The sequence below is a fragment of the Tauraco erythrolophus genome, chromosome 2 (genome assembly GCF_009769465.1).
Source record: "Tauraco erythrolophus isolate bTauEry1 chromosome 2, bTauEry1.pri, whole genome shotgun sequence".
Taxonomy (NCBI): Eukaryota; Metazoa; Chordata; class Aves; order Musophagiformes; family Musophagidae; genus Tauraco; species Tauraco erythrolophus.
Window position 1 is genome coordinate 127,744,768 of NC_141466.1, and position 18,326 is coordinate 127,763,093.

General features: G+C 42.2%; 1 protein-coding gene across 1 annotated transcript in view; it reads right to left on the bottom strand.

Moving 5' to 3' along the window:
* PLCB1 (phospholipase C beta 1) overlaps nt 1-18,326 on the bottom strand; it is a 398,236-nt gene that overhangs the window by 268,876 nt on the left and 111,034 nt on the right. The gene's annotated exons all lie outside the window — the stretch shown is intronic.

Sequence of the window (18,326 nt, forward strand, 5' to 3'; positions counted from 1 at the left end):
CTAAAAGAAAGAGAAACGCACTAAAAATCCAACCACACTAAGTATAAATACTGTGGCGGGTTGGGTGTAGGTAAAAAGATTGACATTGACAGAAATTCATAATTGAAGGTGCTTCATGTGGCACTTCAAATCACTTCAAAGTAGTAACTGTTCTCATTCTAGCTATGAGTAAGTAAATATAGTTGTAGAAGGAGTAGAGAAACAAATACATCAACACAATACATTTGTACCAGCATTACTAATCGCTGCTTAGTGGACTTTTTCCTGGCTTAGCTGTTTCCCAGTAAAAGCTAAATAACTGCTAAGATCGCACAAGGCTTCGCTTCCACGTATTCATCATGCTTTGCCAGATGCTATTCGGAGAAGCCGCCTCTCCCGCTTCCCATCCCCTGCTCCCTGCCCGGCCCTGCTCCGTTCCAACGCTCACGTGGCTGCAGAGCGAAAGCAGCTGGGGAACTGATCCAACTGCAATGACCCTACGGGGGGAAAGCACATCTGGTTTTCAGCTCTGCAAGTTCCCTATCCCAGGGTATCCCTTGGTGCACAAAAGCTTCGGATGTTAGAAATGAGTCCTGGCACCAGGCTGAGAACATGGAGCCAAAACAAGTGGGCTAAGGTAGTGCTTTCAGTGCTGTGGGGCTGGTGCCAACTTACAATGTCCTGAACATGAGTGTAGACCTCTGCCCCTCTTCTTGGGTCTCCACGGCTAGCTGGTGCTTGCGAGGACTGTAGAGCGTTTCAAGAGAGGAAAAGTAACGTTTACCTAAAGGTTCATCCTGAAAGTAGGACCTGTCTTCCTGTTTTAAAGGAAAAGTGGGCTCCACCTTCCCCAATACAGCACGTGGAGCTCACTCCTGGGGCTCCTTGACGTGCAATGCTTAGCTTCAGGCCCTGCTACACCTGTTTTCACATGTTTCACCCCCTCTTGGCTGCTAGTCATTAAAATTTAATGTCCTCTCACTGGTCTTCAGTTGTCTCTCCAAGATAATTGCAGTCAGATGCTCACGCTTCATTCCTACCAGACAAGGCATGTGATCATCACCCACCTCTTCTCCTGATCAGGAGAAAAAGTTACTTATAACAGAAGATGAGCACATTAGAAAAATAAACTAAAACATTACCCACATTTCTAAATCAGTATATTTTAGACAGTACAGTTCATGCTTTGTAACAGGACTCCTACCTATACTATATATAAAAACAAAGAATAGAAAAATATTTTTTTTAATTTGAAAAAAAATTTTTTTGTTTTAATACAAAACTACCTCTCATCTAGCAAAAAGTGTATGATTTCCACTGATACCAACTATTTCAAAGGAGCAAATAAACAGAAATATTTGCAACAGATTTAAATTAATGAGTTTAAACAGGTATTGCTTCGAAAACACATAAGTTTTCCTCCAAGACTCCTTTGTGATGTTGTTTGCTAAAAATGCTCATCAGAACTTTCTTGTTCACTTCATTCACTCCAGTCTCATGCTTAAGAAATAAAATTTATTCTCCATGTAAACAGTCTCCGGAGCTTTTAATTAAGCTCCTGATGTATATATACAAAGAAATCGGAACAGACACATCAAATTACACTGAAAAACAAACAAAACCAGTTGAATTATTAACAAGACTGGCTGAGCTGCATGTGCCCAGCCGGCGTGCTGCTGTCCCATCCCAGGGTTTCCAAAGCATTTTTAAACCCAGTGGCAGCTGCTGCCCACAGCACTCATCCCTGCATTTCAAGAAAGCTTTTCAAACACAATCAGTCATCGTATTTCTTTCCCGGCCACAGTTTCAAATATTAGTGCTTTTGTTCTTACTTTGTGTATTATTTTCTCTTAGACACATAGGACGTGACAAGTCAGCCCATGTTTTTTTGCAACACAACGACATTTCTTTTTGTTACATCTGCTAATCAGTGGCAAGAGTGATTTGGGAAGTGCAGAGCCCACTTAAGTTGGCTTTTCAAGCTAAGAACTTATTATCTGAAGCAAAATTAAAAGCGAGCCAATCAACTGGCTCTGTGTGATGGGAATTTTGAAGAACACTGCCACGTATCTCAAGAATAAGTACCAGTGAAATACAGTTTTTTTATTCTTTCCTTTGGTGATTTGCCTGTTGATTGCCCATTGGTTTCCTGGAGACGCTTCCAAGCCCTCTACTTCCTAAACCCAAACAAAATCAACCTCCCTGCCAAACTGCAATCATACACTGACGGGAGGGCGAAGAACTGCAGGCAGCAAAGGCAGCCTTGAGCCCCTTGCCTATGCTCACAGTCCCAGCAAGAAAAACATTTTCTTCCCTATTTCATTTTGGGAGTCGGCTCGCTCTGCCATCAAGAAAACTGGAAAACACGTGACATACTGATAAGCATCCTATAAATAGATTTTGGCTTTATCCAAGCACTCTGATTTGCAGCAATTGATATAAATAAGCTCTAGCTTTAAAGCCTGTGACAAATAATACTCTAAACCTCCTTGGTTGTGTAAACAACTGTCTCCGTGGTGCAAGTGAGCAAGAAACGCACTCCTCAGCTCCCTCTGTCCAAAACTCAGCACATGGATTTCAATGACAGCTTTGGCTGTGTGTGCTCTTTGCTTTTTTTTGTGCATGCTGCTGAAACCGCAGAGCCTAAATTAACACATACACAGTGGTCCTTGACCGGTGGTGTTGCAACTCTCAAGCATAATCCCATATAGAAAGGCACAGAACAAGCATTTCTTCGCTTTCTTATTTCCAGCCCCCTTATTTTCCGCAGGTTCATCTAGCCAGACTGGACTACGGATTCATGCAATTCAATCCTGTATTCCCAGGAGCAATCGGCACTGTGCACCCAAAGGGAGAAAGAAAACTATCCGTTTGCATCTATAGCAGGGTCAACTATTTTTATGCAAATAGAAGCATTTTCTCCTCTTCTTCTTCCCTGGTTTATAAGCAGGTTAGAATTATAAGTCTCTCTCTCATATTTAACTGCAATTGAAATAACTTTATATCAAATAGTTTTATATCACGTTTGACATTAGCTCCAAGAGTGAAGGAAAACCACAATTTTTTCTTCTACTCTAAATAATCCTGCAAATAGTTTTGAATTTATCATCAGGATAAACTGCATGACTAACAGGCACAGTTACTGCTCAGGGGAAAGCTGCTGACAACACTTTTACATTCTCATCACTCATCTTAATTCTGGGCTACTTAATATAGAAATCTCTTTAAATAATGCTTTGTCTCCCAGTTCTCCAGTTCTGGGATCACACCCTTCCTGGATGTGCAAAATAAATCCTTGGTCATTACAGGTTTTCTTCCAAGAAGACTTCTGAAGCATACGCTAAGTGCTTTGATGAATCGGGTCCCGTAAGCAGACAGGAGAGCAAAACATTTCCTTGAAATGGGATGTGTGTGGATCAGCCATCTAAATCCAGCTCAGACAATTCCGTAGCTATGCTTGTCGGCTCTCATCATGAAGCGAGTTCACAGTGGATACTGCATGTAAGAGGAATCTTAAAAACGGGTAAGTAAACTGGTATAGGAGTGCTAGAGAGGTGCTCACGTTAGTGCTCCCTGCTCTACGGAGTTACACAAACTCCTCAGTTTGCTTTCTCAATGCTGGAACAAAGATAACTGAACAGATAATCTGAATAATTATTCCAACTATTCCAAATGTGAAATTTCCTAATTTCATGCCAGTGTGGAGGCATCCATGGTGCCAGCAGCAGGCACCTGATCTGGGGGCAGGGGAAAGAGAGGCTCACAACCCCATCACCTCCAAGCATAAGGTCTCTTTTTGGTCCACACAGAGATACAGAGGCCTCTGGAGAACAACTTGTGACTCTTCCATGAAGACAGCAGAGCCCACAACACGAGTACCACCACCTCCACCGCGCCTTCCCTTCCCTTGGCGGCACTACCAGCTCTGGCAGTCTCTCTTATAAACGTCCATTTTCCATATTGCCAAGAATAGCATCGTTGTAAAGAGCATATAACTGTCAGAGGGTAACCGGGTTTGCCAGATGGCAGAAAGCTAACAAAGATTGTGTAACATTTGTTCACAGTCTGCTAAGTTTTACCTTGACATTTGTAATTTGCCCAAAGAAGTTTTTAATTAAAGTAGAAAACACGGCACCCTTGTTTCAAACGCATGGGCATTTAAATGCTCTTAATCAAGCTGGTATCTGATACCTAAGAAAATAGCAAAGGGCTTCTTTTAATTACACAGTTTGCAAGTGTCATATGCAAAAAATTGAATTAGCAATATCATGTAGATTATGCTTTCAGAGAACAAATCACTTTAAATATAAACCACAAGGAAAAGCCAAGCATCATCAAAATATGACCAGACCTGATCACAGCTTTCAAATTCTCCTTTTTTATTATGTAAGCAACAGTTAAATAATCCCACTTTTCCTCCCACCATTTGCAATTCTCCTGACTTTAGCAGGACGTAAAAAGTACAGTGTTAAAAAAAAAAAAAAAATCAGTTCCCCCAGTTGAAACACTGCCACAAACGTATCAGTGTCTTAAAAATGAGCTAGATCGTATTCAGTGTTGCCTCCAACAATTTACAGCAGCAATAGCTCCTCTGAAACGTGCACAAGCGTCACCGACTACACTGGGAAACACGATGCAACGATTAACGCGTCAGTTATGACGACTTGCAACAAAGGACAAATCTCATCCCTTCAACAAAAGGAATGGTCACCATCTGCAAGCGCTTGATGTTCTCATAAGACCCAGGACAAGTGAAAAACTAGCTTCAAGTTAAACTATAGTGCAGACCAGACTATAAATCTGACACCGCCACCTCCACAGCGAAGATGTTTGGTTCTTACAGCTGAAGAGCAAAATCAGTGCATCGATCATGAGAACAAAAGCTGACCTGCAGGCACTGACCAAAGCAGGAGTGAATTCCTACACCATCAGCAGCCTGATCTCCCAAAGCACCCCAGAGCCAAGGGTCACCACAGCAGACCACTCGGAAGGATAAGATATATGAAAGCAACTCCAAAATAAATTCTCCTCTTCTTTCAGCTAAACCCAAGCAAAACCAAACCTTTGCAGCAGTTCTGAACAGGTTGTTCTTGCAATGGCTTGCAAACACACAGCCTGAAACATAAACAACTCCCTCTCCTCCACTTTCTCTTGCCACTCAGCCACCACCAACTTGCATATTTACCCTGGTAGCAACAGTCCACGGGTGTGAAGAAAGACTTTACCACTGTCAAAAACTGATAAGATCTAAATATTTCTGGAGAAAAAGGTAACATTCTCTCCTACAAAACCACAGTGTTGTCTGAGGTGCAGGGAAACACAAAGAAAGAAAGGGGGAAAGATTGCTGGGCTGCTGCTCGGAGCTTACTTCTGGGCGTGGAAGCAGCAGCCTGGGCAGATCCCTGGAGCCGGATTTGGGAAGAAGGGCAGGAAGGCATCTTTGTCCTTACCAAGGCAAAACACAGCAAAACGGGACTAACCAGGTTAGCTGACATCAGCTTTCCTTCTCAAATTGCCAAATGACCAGTTCGTGGTTTAGAATTTTTTACCGAAAATATATTGCAGAAAAGCCCACGTTGGTTTTGCTCTTTAACATGAGGAAGGGAGCCTGGCTCTCAGCAAAAGCCAAAGCAGAATTCCCTCCACCCTCGGAGGGCTGGGATCTGTTGACACGGCTCTAGCAGCTATCCCGACACCCAACGGTTTCTTACATTTGTCTCAACACTCCAGTAACCAACCATTCCAGCAGTCTGCTTTAGTTTACCTGAATTCCGTTTCGTTGTTTTCTTTAAACATCTTAACAACATGCAAATTGCCCCCATTATTTCCGAGAGGAATGTGACTGTCTTTTCCCACTATATGGTGACCCCACCTAGCACGACTGTTCTGCTTCTGCCACTTCATTAGCAAACCCACTGGGAAGCTATTTGTACTAAACATTCACAACTACAGCATAGAGTTTCTCATATAGATTTCTTTTTTCTTGTATTTCATTAATCTTGGAGGAAGGAGGTTAACTCAGAGCGGTAACAACAAAAAACTCTCTGTGTAATTTCAGCTATGGCATTATCAATGTTGGATGCATTTCAAAATGGGAAAAAAGCACTTGAGATGCATCGCAAGTCACACCGGCAGTCAGTGCAGCTCTCCTGAACTGCCAGAACCTTCCATTGCAACATTTCTTATAAAAATCACTGAGCTGGTAATGCTTTTTTCTATTTTTGAACAGAGCAGAAAGGTCTCATTTCCACTGACCTATTTAAAAAAGGAAAAAAAGCCAATTATTTACCAGTTGCGATAAACTATAATGTTTAACGCTGTCCTAGACCAGGACTGGATAAAACTTCCTTGCAAGAAAAGAAAAACTTCAGAGCCAAAGCCCATACGTACAGCCAAACCTTGCCAGATTCCCAGCTTCCTGGAGAGGACCTAACCCCCAGCAGCTCACCTTTCTGCCTGGACATCACATCTGCTCTTCAGCACAGGTAATACCTACGGCAGAATTCAAACCACCCAGATCATGATGTCAGTATTTGCAAGTCATATTGAGACTCGTTTTAGGGTTCCTCCTGGAAAAATGAGGAGTTCTTTTAATAGCTGTTATAATGATTAACCATCATTGGGAGTCTAGCGTCTAGAAACTGGCCTCCCCTGATGGGAATGAACTCAGACGCAGAGGCAGCGCACAACACGGTGGAAAAAAATCAGCTACCATCTAGGCCTGTTCCTAAACTGCACGTTTGCAATTCATTCTAATTCCAAAAAAACAACAAAGAAACTGGATACTGAAAAACACTGCAGCCAAGAAATCTCATCCAAGCGTATTTTTTCTCCAAAGTAGGGTAACTGGGTTTTCATCCAAATTCCCCAAGTTAAAAAACGTAACTCAGAAGCTCACAAAGGTAAACCACATGGAATCTGCTTTTAAAAGACCAAATCTGCATTTTAATAGATTGCTGTAATTTACAATTACACACTCGTTTTTTTCTGCTTTGTTTGGCGATTCAATCGAGATCCTTCTACTAACTAAAAATAGAGCTATGCTGAACCTTAGGGTAAGATCAGCATCGAATCCGGTCTTTCTGCACACTCTCTTTCTAGGACATGCCACAATCCCAGAGCACTGGTACATTCTCAGCATTTCAGTAAGATCCTTGAAATTTTAGGCTGGTTAATAACTCAATCTACACTTCAGGGGCATAAGATCAAGTTCGTACTCAAGTTCTGGAATTGTGTGATTCACCTACTTTCTTACACATCCCATACGACAATTTCTGTACAACAGGAATGACACACAGGTCCATGTACAGGATTTCTCAGCAGATCAATCTTCTCAAGAAGAACAAGGACCTGATTCTTATCATCAAAAGACAAAATATGAAGGACACCGGACACTTACAGTGCTAATAACCATACCAAAAGGCCACCCTCCTGCAGAAAACAGCCCCTAATTCTGCCTACATGCACCATATATGCCATATTCAAGGGTGGGCTACAGCAATTTTACCCATTCAACTTCATAGTGGTAGAAATTATTCTCCTTGGAAAGGATGTAGCCACGATGCAGCTGATAGAACCATCTTGCTAAACCAGGTGTAGCTGAGTATCAATCTTAAGACACAGCAGTCTTTACCAGGAATACACTTCACTCCAGTGAATTACCAAGGGTTGAAAAATACATTAAGCAAACCTTTGGCCTTCAGAAAATGTTCTTTTAGCACTGACATACAGATAAGCATTTTGCTCCCACATGCACATGCTTGTGCATCAGCAAGCCTTGCCCTGCCATCCATTTTGCAGGAACATCCCTGGGGATGGCTCATTAACACCCCAGGAGGGGAATGGAGCTTCTGAACTCCTTATCAGCAACAGCTGATAATTTTGTTTATTTAACTAGGATTAGGCTGGGAGGTGATGGAGCTGAGAAAGCCGGAGACAGGCGACTTGCGCTCAATACAGCTATAAAGTGTTTTGTTATCACCACACAAATACTACCCAGGATTTATTTAAAAATGAAGGATTCACATGTCTTTCTTGGTAGTATAAATCTATTTATAATTAAATAGGAAGAAGGTGTGGTTTGGTTTGGTTTCAGAAATACCCTGTATTAAAAAAAAACCCAAACTATCAGATATTCAGATGCACTTGCCTCTACCTTTTTGTATATCCACAGCAGACTAGAGCAAAAGAAAACAGTCTCATTTCTACTTGATGCTTTGGAAAAACGGTAACACGGATTTAACATTAAATTACATAGATTCCCTTGGAAATAGCCACAGCTTCCTGCTACTTCATAGTTCACACAGACCCTTGGCTAATTCCATTTGCTTCCATTAGCTTTCTTATCTGTAGCTGACTCTTCCTAAGTCCCACGTTCACGTTCCTAATAAAATATCTCCCTGCGATACTGGGAGAGGTCTCTCTGCAGGACACCTGTGTCACTACAAGGCCCAGGAGCACATCTGTTGTGGGTAACATGTCATTGGTGGGGCTGGGGTGTCCGACCAGCACAGACATGCCTTGGGACACAGACAAACAGGCTGAAAAGCCACAGCCATGAAACAAGGATTATTTACGGCAGGGGCTGTAATTATTTTGAGATCAAAGTTTTAGTTCAGAGAGCCAAGTTTCCTCCCATCACTTTCTCTTAGACATCTGGACTGGACAGCATACCAGTAGGGATTAACAAATGCTAGGCGAATGTGCAGTTTTCCAGCCAAATGTGTGTAGCTGCAAGACTGGGAAAGTGCTAATATAATACGGAAGATAAAGCACTTTGGTGCTGGAAGCCGTTCTAACAGAGTTTAAGCAAACTTAAATAACTTCAGTATTAAAAAAAACTTTTTTTTTTTTTTAAGGACTTCTCTAAATCTCAAAAACAAATCTCAAGTTACGAGCTTTGACCAAAGACAGTTTATACTTGATCACGAATTGCTCAGTTCCTGCCATTTGCCTGTGGGTTTCCAGGCAGGGTTTGACAACCACTGCAGCACGCAGATGTCCTCATCCAACATGGATAACGACTCACCAACATTGATCACCCTCTGCTCCCCCTGGGCTATTCAGCACCCTGCCGTCCTGACACTGGTAAAAAGCTTTTTCCTGCAGAGCTGAGTAGGAGGCCAGTTTCATCTGGATGCGAAGAAACCAGCATTTCTGTCAGCAATGGTTACTCAGGATCTACACCTAATCCTCTGGCTCTTTTGGTCTCTTTTCTAAGACTAAAAGGTTTTGCTCAGTTCACACAGAGACGGACGATTAAAAAAAAAAACAAAAACAAGCCTTTGCAACTAATTAAAACCCAGCAGATTTCTCTGACCAGTTATTTACAAGATACAGATGCCATGGAAAAATCACCAAGCTGGATTCCAACACAACAGAGAAATTTAAATATTTTGTTCTAAACGATTGCATAAAAATGTTTCTGCTGCGGCATTTTCACTTGAGCCTGTTGCTTGAGGGCATTGCATGGCCATCAGATCTCTCACTGGATGCACAGTCCACACTACTGCTAAAATACATACTTTAATATTTATGAAATATTTCTAGATAGAGATTACTGCTCAGAAGGAAAGACTAGTATGACTCAGTTATTTAGTACCTTCACATTTTCCAATGAAAAAATTTAGAAAGTCTTGCCAGATTAAGTGTTCATGACAGAGACTGAATGTAGCATTTCTTATCTTTATGGAGGGTAAGATTTTATGTATTAGTTTTTGTGTTAGTATTGCACTTGGGAGCCCTACTCATGAAAGAGAACTTTGCTCTGCTAGGTACTGAACCAACACTGGAAAAAGGGCTGTTCTTTCCCAAGTCTCTACGATCTCAGTGCAAGTCAAAAGGTAATGTGTGGATATGAGACCCCACCTGAATACTGCATTCAGACTGGAGTCTCCAACACAAGGACGACATGGAGCTGCGGGAGCAGGTCCAGATGAGGGCACGAAGATGATCCGAGAGCTGGAGGACTTCTGCTAAGAGAGGCTGAGAGAGTTGGGGCTGTTCAGCCTGGAGAAGAGAAGGCTCCGGAGTGATCTTATTGCAGCCTTCCAGTACTTAAAGGGGGCCTACAGGAAAGCTGGAGAGGGACTTTTTACAAGGGCATGTAGTGACAGGACAAGGGGCAATGGATTCAAACTGAAAGAGGGGAGATTTAGATTAGATCTAAGGAAGAAATTTTTCACTCTGAGGGTGGTGAGGCACTGGAACAGGATGCCCAGAGAAGCTGTAGATGCCCCATCCCTGGAAGTGTTCAAGGCCAGGTTGGATGAGGCTTTGGGCAACCTGGTGTAGTGGAGGGTGTCCCTGCCCATGGCAGGGGGGTTGGAACTAGATGATCTTTGAGGTCCCTTCCAACCCTAACCATTCTATGATTCCATGATTCTATATGAACATCATCTTGCACAACAAGCAGATAATATTGGACATTTAAAGACAACATTAACATCTCAGCAATGCTAGAAGCACTTCCAAAATAACTTTACATTGTCCCAACAATTTTTAAATTTGTGCCGGCCACTGTAAAAACACCATTTTTACCAGACTCAAGTGAGCTTTACCAGGATTGGCAATGGGTGTGGGATGTGATAGCTGTCCCAGCTGCCTTCTCATCTCTTTAGTGTTATTAGTTGTGCGGGCAGGAATAAGACACCCGTGTCTCGAATTACTGATGAGCAACACAAACGTTGCCAAAAGGCCACCAGCACCGGATACAGCGTCATCACCGAGACGAGCCGGTGACAGCACACCACCATCACACCAAGCGCGCAGGCAACGGCTGCCAACAGCACGAACCACGAGATGCCACTTTGCAGCCCACCTCTCCTCCTGCGAGCCCTACCCCGCGGCACGGAAAGGCAAGAGGAGGAATTTAAACCTTCAAGCTGAAACAGCGTGGAAGTGATTACAATCAGCTACGCTATCGCAGGAAATATTGCTGTAGCACTGAACTCCACATCTGCATGAAGCACACTCGGTTAAGCGATGAGTCCATGCCCTCCAGCGGGCTACTTTAATCCCCCACTGCTGCAACCTGAAAGCTCATGAGAGTGGCTTATGTATGAATTTAAAAGAGTTTTGGAGTACTACGTGTGCCTGAGAGCACACAAAGCTCTGTCAATCTCTCTCCAAAATCACATTAAAAGTCATGCTAAACAACAAAAAAAGAAGAAAAAAAAAGTTTACGCAGGTTTATTCAAAAGCATCTTCAGCAGCAGCATTTAAAGCACAGCTTTACTCATACTCTCTGGTGTTCTCAGTAACTCAAATATTACATATTCAATTGAGCAGTGCCTACCTTTTCAAATTTAAATATCGAGTTTAAAAACCATATTTATGAAATACCTTTGTGCTACTTAAAATACAGAATTTCTTGTTACATACTTTGTACGTTGTACTCTCACGGAAGCATGCAAACCAAAAGAAGATGTATGTTTTATAAATATGACAAAGAAAAACCCAAGCAGCACAAAGCTAACTGAAATGATCAGTGAGCAGAAAAAAAAAAATGGAATCTTTTTGGCAATGATTCATACTGAAAGCCATGGACAAAACCCTGTGCTGTCTATCATACCCTGAGCGTCAGTAAATAGCAAATCCGACGAAGTGCCCAGACAGAGCTAAGTCATACAGTGTACGACAAGCTTCTGAAAAGGTTTCGGTTCCCTAAGGATTAGTGGGTTGCAAATAAAATCACTTTCACCACTGTGGGCCATTCTGGTGGTGCACCGGGATGCCGATCATCTCGGAGGTGGCCTCAGCCTCAGGCACGAGCAGCCAAGTGATCCGCACCCCACAGCAGGCCAAGAATCTCTGCAGGCTTCGGAGCGCAGGTGCACAACGCTTGTGCTCCTCCGCTTGGCCAAGCGAGCTGCCGTGTTGGAAACACGACTTGTGACCCGATGGAGCGGAAAGACAACGGCGACTGCGCTGCTGCTCGGTGCCCCAGGCTTCGCTTGGGCTTTCAGGGAGCTTTGCTTTGCTTCCAGAATAGCATGAATAACGTTTCTGATGGTGACGTTTCTCCAGGTGATGGAGAAGTGACGACCTGCTCTCCAGGCTTCCTGCACAGCAGCAGCGACAGCTTTATCTTTGGAGATGAGACTCTTTCCCAAAGAAGTTAACTTTCAACCGATTTTTAAAAAGCAAACAAACTGACTCAGAAGTATCCCAGCCATAAACTTGCCTTCTCTCCTGAGTAAGTAGCAGGACTTCACTGTGGGCAGTGGGGAGATCTCTTCTGAAAAAAGTCTGCGCTGGTGGGGAAGATTTGGAAGACTGAAAGATGCTGGGTACCGTTAGGAGCCTGTTCATCCTGGGGAAGAGAGGTGACACCGTGGTGCGGGGCAGCGGGCAGAGAAGGGCAGAACAAAGCTCATTCCTTCCAAGGAGTGTCCAAGGCCAAACTCTGTCACTATTCCAGTGATCACGGCTCCTCTCTACAGCATTTCAACCACTTGCATTTCCCCGTCTTTACAACTGTGACCAGATGAACACTGCTCCAATACCATCCAAAGAAATTCATCTTCACCTTCCTTAACAAAATAAAATTCAACCCAGAGAAAATGTTTATGTAATTTAATCCTTATTATGAAAAAAAGCAGTGATGTAGAAGAGCAAACAAATTGGCGGGGATGTTTGAGGATGTCACTGGTATCCCTAAGGTGAGTGGGAAGGCGGTGAGCAGCGTGCATATTCCATTTTTACTTCTTTTTTGGCAGAAATAGAGCATTGCTTAGGCGTAATTTACATCGGAGTTTCTAATTTAGCACCAAGGTTGTCGAAGGGAAAGCAACGTGCGTTTATCAGCAGATAAAAATAACAGCAATAGCAGAATTTGAGACAGGCAGAGCGACAGAAGGCGGTGCTGCAGAGGGCAGGCTTCGTGCTCTCCTGTGCCATCCATGGAGGCAGCTGACTTTTTCAGGGAATTTACTGAGTGGACCAAAAAGGAAGAAATAAAATAATAAAAATCTGCCTGCCATTCCTCATCAGGGTGGTTATTAAACACAACAAAATTGTCCCAGCACAGACTTTATGATAAAGAAACGAACAACTGCTCGTCTTTCAAATATTTCGGAAGTGACAGAGGCCTCTCTTGTTCTCCTGATAAAAGAAAAACGAACCACCTGACCATAAAAATCATGAGCTGCCAGCTAAAATGTAAGTTCAGATACCACAAGGAAATCAAGTGACTGAATTAGGTTTATTTTGACAGATTGCTGCCATTGGATTTGTAAATTGGAAGTTAGAGCCTTATTCAGAGGTAAATCAACCAAGCCTTGTCTGCGATTTTATTTGCATACGTATGCTTTGAGGGGGTTCACAGAAAGTTCTTCACCTCCATTGGTAAATTCAGGTAGTAAGTTAAAAAACAAATAAGGAAATAGGAGGTTGTTAACAACGTAACAGACATCAGTCTTTCTGCTTCTCTGCATAAATTTTACCCAAACGTCAGTAAAATCCTACTGATTCCAAAGTCAGGGCAATGGAGCACAGAAGCAGACGCAGAAGACAGCAGTCTTCATAGCTCTGACAGTCAAATAGTCTTGCACGTCCTCATTTCTCCAAAAACCACCAGATTTTCAGTTAAATAATTATTTAGCCTTTCCTTGTTAGCTTTCGAGCCTGTTGAGTTCATGAAATGCTGATTTTTCTCTACAGTTGTGTTAGAAACCAGCAAACCCTCTGCAGTGAGGAAGAGTGTAGTTCTTAAATTACAACTGAGATATTCCTGAAATCATCTCACTTTACTTGAGCATTTCAAGAAAACCCACTAAATACAGAGAGGCTGGTGATGATATTAATAGTAGTTGAGGCCTTGGCAAATTTCTGACATTAAAAACGCTTAATTATTTTTCTCTGCAAAGCTTTCTCATTAAAGTGAGAAAATTTGAGACTGGGGAGCTGCGAGTGTTTTTAAAATTGGGGACTACGCTCTATAAACATTTTGGCATTAGAGTGATCCCATCATTCATAATTTCATCTCCGACAGGTTCCATAGCATATGTCACTTAAAGAAATTTATTCCCTGCTGAATGATGCATGGTATCTTTGAGGGAAAACAGACTCAAATGCATCAAAAGTTTTCAATATGAACATTTGCCACGGGGTTATTTCCTTATTCCTGCCAACTCATCTTGATATTTCTTCTTGCTACTAAAAACACTTCTACAGTTGCATTAAGATTTTCGTTTCCATAGAAACTGTTATTGGCTACAGTAAATACAAGATGGTAAAAAGTGTGACTTTCCTCGACCTGTGAGCATGCTTGCAGCTGCCAGATTTTCCCCACCTAACCTTTCACCAGTGTTTACTGCTGCGTGACGTTTTTAGCCACGTCTCCCTTCTAAGAACGTGAGCACTCTCTTGAGTGGCTCTTCCACGCTTCACAGAAGGTTTGTGAATATTCAGAGCTATTTCTTTGCCTCACTGTGCAAAACCGTAGGTTTCTCTTCACTGCTCATTGTGTTATTTTGCAGACCTCTTCGTTAAACTTTACAAGGGAAAAAAAGGTCTCTCTTTAAGCGTGTTACCAGGTAATGCGTGAATAAAAGGAAATAAATAATTGCTTCTTCACCACCAGTGATTTTCACATTCCTTCAGCATTTCAAAACACAAACGCCGTGAGCCCTGAGCATCCTGACGCTGCACCCTTGGAGACGCCGGTGGCAGCTCTGAGCCCCTGAAGGCTGTGAGAAAAGGCACGCCGCGCTTCAAAAAGGCTGCGCTGAGTTTATGGGCGGTCAAGTCTTCCGAAGGAAAAATAAAAAAAAAAAAGTAAAAAGAAGGAACTGCATAATAATCTCCTGTTCTCAAAATTTCTCTTGCTCCCTTCCTAAATGATTCTAATGCTTAATAAAAAGGCAGAGTCCTGATAATCATCTTATAATTCCCTCACTTCTGTATAAATTTCACCGCATTTTGAATTCAGGCACTTTTTCCTAACATACACAATTAATAAGTCTTTTCTTGTTCTCTTCAGAACATTACTTTCATTTTCCTTCTCATTTAGCGATCTGCTGCAGTGCTCTGTGCTGCCTGAGATTTGCCCTTATTCCAAAGAATAAGTCTTTGCACGTATATTGCACTGAGACGGAAAACTCTATTATCGTTTCTGAAAGCAGCAGCTGAAAGATGGAAGGACTCATCCCTGACAGAATATGGAAAAATAAAGTGATGTTGAAGCTTCTCAGTAACACTGAGGTTCTCAGAGTATACTGCTTACCGATTTTGGCTTGGAGAAGGATCTTCTCAGCCCCCAAGCATCAAGTCATTTGGTATCCACTAAAGTTCTCCCTCTGCTTCATTAGAAATCTAAGTTCCTGTGAAAGACCTACAGGCTTATTTTCAGTGCCTAAACACTATGACGGATCTAACTTTTAATTTTCAATGTCCCACTTCCTTTGCTGTAAAACCATCCTGACCCTCTGCCCAAGATGCACAGAGTCTACCTAACCCCCTAAATTCACAAATTTCGTTTGGCTGCTATTAAGCATCCAAAGTAGGATGGAGACTTGTACAAGCCTCCTGAATTTATCTGGAGAAGGAGAAGTGGGTTTGCACTCAAAGTGCCAAGAAGAGCTGACCACCTGCACAGCTACAACCTAGTGCTAAGGTACTAACTTTGAGAAGAGCTCAGCACATTCTTTGTGCTACCTTAATGTGATGACTGTAGGATGAGAGCTGCATTTTTGTGCCTTCAAGGGAACCTTTGAGGCTAAACATAATAGGGAATGGAGCAAGGAACCAGACCTCCTGGATGAGAAACCCAGAAAGAAAAAACTCTGAGCTTATGAACAACATATGGTAGTATAATGCATTTATGTATCCTGTTTTTGGAGTCTACTGTCACCCCCCTTTTTTTTTTTTTTTTTTTACTCACCCTATGGCGTCAGGAGGTATACAAAACATGGCTGTGCCTAATACCACCTTTCTGCAGAGCACAGACTATGCAATTCAGCCAAAGCATTACAGAGACAATCCACAGCTTGGACTTAATTACTGGAGCAAAATTTCAACACACTTTCAACAATTTTAGGAAGACTGTGAAATAGGATAAAACAGAAAGAGTACAATGCTTTCTAAATAAAAGCAAAGCATTTGGCTGTTTATCCTTCATTGATGAAAACTTCACCAGAAGGAAAAGGTTTTGTGGTTTTCTTTTTCTTTTTCTTTTGATAATGACTAGAAGATGCAACAACAAACACGCAAGAACAATCACAAAAATATGTATGTCTGGATTTACAGAAAAATATTGTGAAAAGTGAATATCAACCAACAAGTCTGAAAGAGAAACTAACTGAAAAACCCTTTGTGTTTCTCTGTCTTTTTCAGAAATTAAGAATAGTGATGGTTGTGCAGAAGGTACGCTGAATGGAGCAGAACAGACTCTCTTTCTGGCCATCGAAAAGACCAAGAGCTTGGCAGATTCATTAAGCTACCAAAGAAACGTCCCCGCTGGTGGATATGGCAGCATATGGAGAAGGAGTCTGTATTCCAGATGGTGATGGGGAAGAAAGAGTTTTTTGGTAACTACGACTGCTTATAGTCCTCTAAAATCATTACTGCTGATGGTCTTCAGTAGCAGCACACATAAAAGGTTCCAGTAACTTACTATGGGTGTCACTAATGACACTGAAATTTATTTACTATAAAAATAAAAATTAATTACATTTTTTTTATTTAACAGAAAAGTCAAGGCTTATTAGAGATGACACTTACTTCTATCAAAAAGTAGTAGTAGATCAGAAATACGCTAAATGAGGTTTAAAGATTCCCATTAACTTCTTGAGTTTTTAATGACAACCTACAGATGAAATTCACTCTTAGAATTCTGAAAATACATTTAAAAATTTGCATAAACTGGCAGAAGTCCCCTAACATGACATAAAAATTGTTCAAGACCATGGGCGGAGGGAGGAGTGGCAGTGGAATGCAGAAAAAATCAGCTAAATCTTTTGTTTTACAGTGAAAGATGCATCAACGCACAACAGCACGTTGTCCTTTCCACCTGCCAAGGCTACTACAGGAATTAAGATCCCAAGACAATGATGAACCCACCAGATCATGAGAGATTTAACTTCTACGATAGCTAATAAACCTGCATTAAGTGGTACCTCGGCAGTAAGTAGTATTTGTTGCTGAGGCAGCTAAACTCCGTTCCATGTCTGCAACTTATACCATAGGCTGTATTAGGCAGAGGACACGAGGTTCTGCAGGTACCAGTAAACCACACCAGAGCTATTCTGCTGGGTGCAGCTCGGACTCACCATCACAACATAATTATCATGTGCATCATGCTTTTACCATGCTACGAGCAGATTGTGAATGATTTCTTTGCACGCCGCTTAGGTGAAGCTTGCTTTCCCACACAGGAACTACCCCAACCATAGTTCATTATTTATGCTCACTTGAGAGCAAGAGCTGCTCACCTGGAAGTAGAGCTGTCCAAAAGAACCTCTGAAAAGCTGGAAACTTTGGCAGGTATCACGCAGACCTGGTGCTGCTCTCTTAAGCCAATATACCAGGGTTTTTACTAGAAACCCCCACGCAATCACAAGCTGCTACTGCTTGACTTGGAGCCAAGCTTTCCTGCTGCTCTATGAGTTTTAGATCTTCCATGGATGTGACACAAACAGGGCTCTGTAACGCTCGCTCTCCTGCAGTCAACGCTCCTTTGCCCAGCCCCGCAACGCGGATCAAAGCAAGGCTGACACAACTGGCCCCAGAACGAGCGTTTTGTTTCGCACCGTTTGCAAGATCCCATCAGCAGCCAACCCAGGTGCTGTTTTCATTCTGCCCACACACAGATCAATGACAAAAAGCTAACTCATTCACACAGGTGGTGCATTTCACCACCCTAAAAGTCAGGATTTTCTCATACCCTTCACTTAATGCCACTGCTGTCAAATCCGTAACACGTTGTAACAAAAACAGCCTTTATGTAACCTAATAAATAAAAGTCACCGAAGCAATAGCTATGCATAAATTTTAGCTAAAAACATTTTGTTAGAAGAACATGAATGTCCTCTGTAAAGCGGGTAGCATTTTAAAATAATGTTCTAGCCATTGTTAATACTTTATTGCTATTCATCATAGAACCATTAATCATGGTGAACTCATTTGGTATTAATGTGGATGTCATAAAGCACTTCTGTTGCATTTCAATTATAACTCAGCCTTTAAAATGCTGCCAGCTCTACATGGAAAGCTTTGAAAACCAAATTTGAATAGTCTGTTCAGAGATAACTACAGTCGCATTCTGGCACGGAGAAACAACCTTTTCCACTCCTAATGCTCACTCCTCCTCAAGGGGCTGAGGAGCCCACGGGGCCGTGCCCTGACCC